Below are 5,927 nucleotides of genomic sequence, written 5' to 3'. Positions count from 1 at the left end.
AATATCTCATGCTGAAATATCAAATAAATATCTTTCATTTCTGTAATTATAGAAAGATTCTATGTCATGTGTTTCTTCTAGCAATACTATTTTTTTGAGAGAAAGTTGTATATGTGTGATAAAGACAGAAGGGCCATTCCATTTATAATAAATTTTGTCTACTTGTGAATATCATTTAACAGGGAGAAAGCATTGTAGTAATCATTCAGTTTAAGCTTAAGGAAATTAAGGCCCACAAAAGTTAAAATATTTAGCAGTTGGTAACAAGGATGAAACCAGAATGTAAATTAATTGATTCCTAGTCCAAGGATTTTTTTCAGCACACAAGTTGCATCTTATAACAAACTCTATGAGAACACTCAGCAAATACTTCTTGAATGAATGGCCAATGAGTAAACATTAAAAGTGGGTGGCTAGGCAGTTTTTATCAGCTTGGCAATGCTCATCACCCTATTTTATAATCACCAGGGAACAGTTTAAAAATACAGATTCCTGTGCCCGGAGGAGAGGATCTAAGAACCTGTATTTTAAAAAAAGATTCTCGTGATCGCTTCAGCAGCACATATACTAAAATTGGAACGATACAGAGAAGATTAGCATGGCCCCTGCACAAGGATGACATGCAAATTCGTGAAGCGTTCCATATTTTTTTAAAAGGAAAAACAAACAAACAAAAAGCTTCTCAGGGGGTTCTAATACACAGCTGTGTATAAAATGCTGAGTTCCAAGAGGTTATCTTACAGAGGAAGCTGACATGGGCAGCATTTTTCACATCAAAGGGCATCTCTTAACTCAAGGTGCTCTTCCTGGCAGGGCTGGCAAAGTTGGCTCCTTGCAACTTCTTACTTCATTCCTTACTCCTTTCAAGACGTTCATATTCCCTCTAAAATTTTTCTAGATAGCAATGAGGTGGCAGGGTGTCATCATTTTAGGTCTCTAATAACATAAGTGGGATAAACTCCTTACTGGGGCTGGAGAGCAGGAGAGTTGGAGGGTATTCAAGGGATGTTATTTATGCTTACAGAGAGTAGACAGAGGAATTGAAGGATAGCAACAGTTTAAATTTAAAAAAACAGAATTTCAACAATTCAGCTACAACTTATAAAATTTTTTGGAAAGACTGTTGGGCTAGAAGGAGCATCTGTGTTTAGGATGAGTCATTATATGGAACTCACACTACTATTGACCATGAACATGGAAATAGCCTTGTTATTTATCAGAATGTTTTGCTAGAGTCACATTTTATTAGTTCTGAAAATACATTGTAGAAACTGACATAATTTTCTCTGTAGGTTTTCTATTAAATTAATTGCAAAAAAAAACCTGTTTGGAAGGATAAACTAACATATTTTATAATATATAAGGATGAATATTCAGAAATGTATTGAAAAACACAAACCTTTAACAAGCAGTTCATAAAAGATAACTATAAAAAGAACAATATTTCTGCTGATGCCTAGAATGTTTCTTAACTGACATTGGGCATATTAATAGATTTTGAGAAAGGCCAAGTCCATTCCAGTTGACCATGGCCCATATAGATTAGCATATATCCCCCTGCCTGGGAATACAGTGATCCACTTGTCTTGCTGCCACCAAAGACATGCTGCTGTTCATAAGTCCCTGACAAATTGCATTTTGTACAATCCTTGATCTGTCTGTCTCTTTCTTTGGCCTCCCAGCACTTTCCATCTTTGATGATTTGTACTCAGACACTAGGACTGGGTTGAGTTTTGTGGAGTTCTTCCTCTTGAGTATGTTCAGTAATGATTTGACTGGCTACAGTAAATGGTTATGGATGAAGTTCAAGGGCTTTATTCCCCATATGCTTTCAAGCCCTGGTGGGTGAATGTACAGGTTGTGCCTTGCATAAGTGCACCGGGCCTAACATGATGCACGTGGAAGCTGGCATTGAGCGTGTGCTCTGGTCATCAAGCTCTATGCCCTAAAAAGTGTTGAAATGGTTGAGGGAAAGGGAAGCAATGCCTCTTTGTAGTCCTGTATTTGTTTTCAGTTTAGTGCAGCAAGATTCTTTTAGTCTCTTGTGTAGAATTAACTAGTTTAAGGACCAGATCACCACAGTGAAAAAACAAGACATCGAAGGAACTGAGAAACAATTTCTGCTGGCAAACATAATACCCACCCCAAAATACCTCTTGTCATTTTTATTCTTTACTGATTCAAATTAGACATCAAAGCATTCTTATTGGGCAAAACCTAAATTCACATAATGAGGTGGAAAATAATCAAAAGCCAGGTTTTAAGAAATCATACAGGAGTAAAATATTATGAAGGTGATGAGTATGGAAAAAACTTCTATTTTTTATGTGACACTAGAGTGTTCATGCTGGAAAGAAGAGAGGAGCCTGCCCTAGATGTGGTTAAGTCCTTCAGTTGCTAGCCAAATATCTTTGATCACCAGAGAATTCATGCTCAGTTAAACATGCAGCCCTGCAATAAATATGAAATATGATAATCCAGTGGAATAGAAGATTTTCATATGGGTTCAAGATTCTTTGGTAAATTTTCAATTAAGAGCAAAACTCATCTTTTTCTAATTATATTTTGATTTTACTCAGCAAAGTGCCACTCAATAATGGTTTTTGCTCTAAGTGTTGAAGACAGATGGAAACCACTTGCCAACTCAGAGATTTTTGTTTTTTTCGAACTATCTGCTCCCCAAAGAACAACCCTTTACCTTTCCTTATGCTATTTTTTATGCCTAAAAATCTTTTTTCATCTCAAGTTAACATCTTAAATGTCAATTCCATTGTCCATCTGTCTTTGACTTTTCTAAGAAAAGTTAGTCACTCTCACTGGTTCCACCTTCATGCTTTATTCATAAATGTACTCCAAGTCTTGGCACGATAAAGGTTTGTTTATGACTTGTGAGGCCACTGGATTATGAATTTTTGTCGTTTTAGTGTTGTCGTATGAATGGATTTTTTGGTAATGCTAAAAGCAAATGAGGTTTTTATGTGGTTTGATATTTTCAAAAATATTTGTGGCTAAAATTAAAAAAAAAAAAGAATTTAAAGTAGTATTTTTTTATTGTGCTCATGCAATATATAAAACACCACCACGAAAGAATGTGATGTGGTTTCTTTCCCTAAAAATAGTAAGGGAGATAAAGTATATAAATAAGTAACCACAAGGTAAGGCAGGAAGTGTTTTAAGTCCACCAAGAGAAATGCAGGTAAAGTACTAGGGAAGGACAAAAGGAAAGAAACCGCTTCCTGCTTTGGGGTGGAGTCAGAGCATCCAAGAGAGGATCTTGGCTTATTGTTAAATGTGTCCATTTTTCAGCTTTTTATTATAATTAGGGGAATATAAAGTTAAATATATGTTGCAACAGGAAAGTATTTTGGAGAAGATAAAGAGATATTCCTGGAAATTGAAGTTTTTAAAAAAAATCTAATGAGTTTTCTGGAAAGATATCATCATTACTACCTTGTTAGCACCTAATCATCTTCATTAATATGTATATCACTGCAAGTGAAATGACATTTTTGTGTGTGTGTATCAGTCCAAATTGGGGTATAAAATTTTTTTTTTTTTAGAGAGAGAGAGAGAGAGAGAGAATTTTAATATTTATTTTTTAGTTTTTCGGCGGACACAACATCTTTGTATGTGGTGCTGAGGATCCAACCCGGTCCGCACACATGCCAGGCAAGCGCGCTACCGCTTGAGCCACATCCCCAGCCCCTCTTTTTTTCTTAGAGTGACCTCAGACTTAAGTTGAAGGGCCAGATTTACTTATGGTTAAATCCAGCATAAGAATATGCAATTGGTTTTTTTTTTTAATTTTTTGTTTAGAGAGAGAGAAGAGAGAGATGGAGAGAGAATTTCAACATTTTTATTTTCCAGTTATTGGCGGACACAACATCCTTTTTTTTTTTTTTGTATGTGGTGCTGAGGATCGAACCCGGGCCGCATGCATGCCAGGCGAGCACGCTACCGCTTGAGCCACATCCCCAGCCCCTGCAATTGGTTCTTTTTTCCCCCCTGCTGGAATTATATTTTCCCATTTTTTTATTAGCACATTATAGTTGTACATACTGATGGGATTTGTTGTTACATATTTGTACATGCACAATATACAATATAAAAATATAATTTGTCCAATATCACTCCCCAACACTTTTCCTCTCTCTATACACCTCTCACCCTTTGATTTTTTTCCTCTACTGGTCTCCCTTTGATTTTTCATGAGATCTGCCATTTTTCTTTCACTTTTCCTCTCTAGCTTCCACATATGTGAGAAAGCTGTCCCTTCACCTTCTGAGTTTGACGTATTCCACTTAACATAATGGTCTCTAGTTCAATTTACCTTCCTGCAAATGCCATTATCACGGTTTTCTTTATGGATGAATAAAACTACAGTTGTACATATATATATTTTCTTTATCTATTTATCCATGGATTCCTAGGCTGGACATCTAGGCTGGTTCCATAGTTTGGCTGTTGTGCTAATATAAATATGTGTATGCATGTAACATTGTAGTGTGATGATTTTAATTCTCCAGGATAAATACTGAGGAGTGGCATAGCTGGGTTATAGGGTGGCTCCTTGCCCAGCCATCCTGATTCCCACAGTGGTTGTACTAATTTACGGTCCCACCAACAGTGTAAACGTGTTCCTTTTTCTCCACATCATCTCCAGCATTTATTATTAGAACAATGGCAATACTTGGAAATAGGGCATAAGATTTTAGGCATGAGTAAACTAGATAAGAGTAACAAGATGGTAAACGTTTTGTCAGTTAAGGTTTAAGTGAGGTTTTAAAAACATAAAAGCTTTACTAAGGAGAGATCCAACATGGCGGCCGGCCAGCAAGCAGCATTTTCTATACCTCCGCAGTAACGGGATCAGAGAGACACATAAATACACTTGCATGGGACCTGCTGAGGATCTTCTAACAATATTCCACTGAAAGGAGACCAGCCGATAACTAGTAAGTCTGTGTGAGGGGTCAGTTTGTCCCAGGCGAGTGAATCTCGGCAACGCTGATCAGGGACACAATCCCGCCGGTCACGGCGGCGGCTGGACTGGGCCCCGCAGGGCTGAGTCTGCGAACTGCCTCTGGCGGTTCAGCGCTACGATCCACACTCCTAGCACCCCACCCCACCCCCAGCCGGTTCGGAGCAACGCGGAGCAGGGACACAATCCTGCCGGCCGCGGAGGCGGCTGGACTGGGCCCTGCAGGCCTGAGTCTGTGAACTGCCTCTAGCGGTTTGGCGCTAGGACTTTGGCAGCGCTTAGGGCTGAGTTCCAGCTTTGAGACAAAGGAGAGAAGCGGTCCAGTTTGGTTCCAGACACCGGTCGGACCACAGAGGAGGACAGCAGCCGCCATTTCGGAGAGATGGTGTAATCACCCCCATGTTCTACTGATCTCAGCTCATTCAGCTACAGAAAAGGTGATTTCAGGCTGGTATTTGCCTGCATCTAGCAGACAGATTTCTTGCTCAGGCTCGGGACTGGGGATCTTGTGGAGAATACTCCTAGAGGCTCGTGCCTGGCAAGGCGTGCGCCGGGCACTGAGCAGCTGGATTCTGGTTCCCGGGGCTAACCTGGCCCAGGTCTGAGGAAACTGCGGAGACTGCTGGTGGAGGCCAGCTCCAAGTGGAGCATGCGCTGAGCTTGGGGCGACTGGGTTCTGACTCCCGGAACAGTTTTGGCCTGGGGCTGGGTAACCCGTGGGGGTCGCTCGCTGGAGCCAGCTCCCAGCGGAAAGAGTAATGGGATCTGAGAGGCGGGGTTCTGGCTACCGTCGGCCCAAGGCTAGGGAACCAGCGGTGACTGCTTCTCAGTCAGGCTCCTGCTGGGTGCTGTGGGGTAGAGTGGGGCTTCCACCTGCACCCAGAGCAGGCCAAGTGACCCGCCGGAGTGGTATCATGACACACCAAAGGCAGCTGGGGCTGAAGAG

The 5,927-nt window shown here is 40.6% G+C and overlaps 1 non-coding gene across 1 annotated transcript; it reads left to right on the top strand.

Annotated features, from left to right (window-relative positions):
• The first annotated feature begins 543 nt into the window (after window positions 1–543).
• LOC113188612 (U6 spliceosomal RNA) lies at window positions 544–650 on the top strand. Its single transcript, XR_003301562.1, has one exon. It is a non-coding gene; the product is annotated as a U6 spliceosomal RNA (small nuclear RNA).
• The last annotated feature ends 5,277 nt before the right edge of the window (window positions 651–5,927 follow it).

The sequence above is a fragment of the Urocitellus parryii genome, chromosome 5, assembly GCF_045843805.1.
Source record: "Urocitellus parryii isolate mUroPar1 chromosome 5, mUroPar1.hap1, whole genome shotgun sequence".
In the NCBI taxonomy this organism is placed as follows: domain Eukaryota; kingdom Metazoa; phylum Chordata; class Mammalia; order Rodentia; family Sciuridae; genus Urocitellus; species Urocitellus parryii.
Note: the sequence above shows the minus strand (reverse complement) of the source record. Positions and strands in the feature narration are given on the sequence as shown.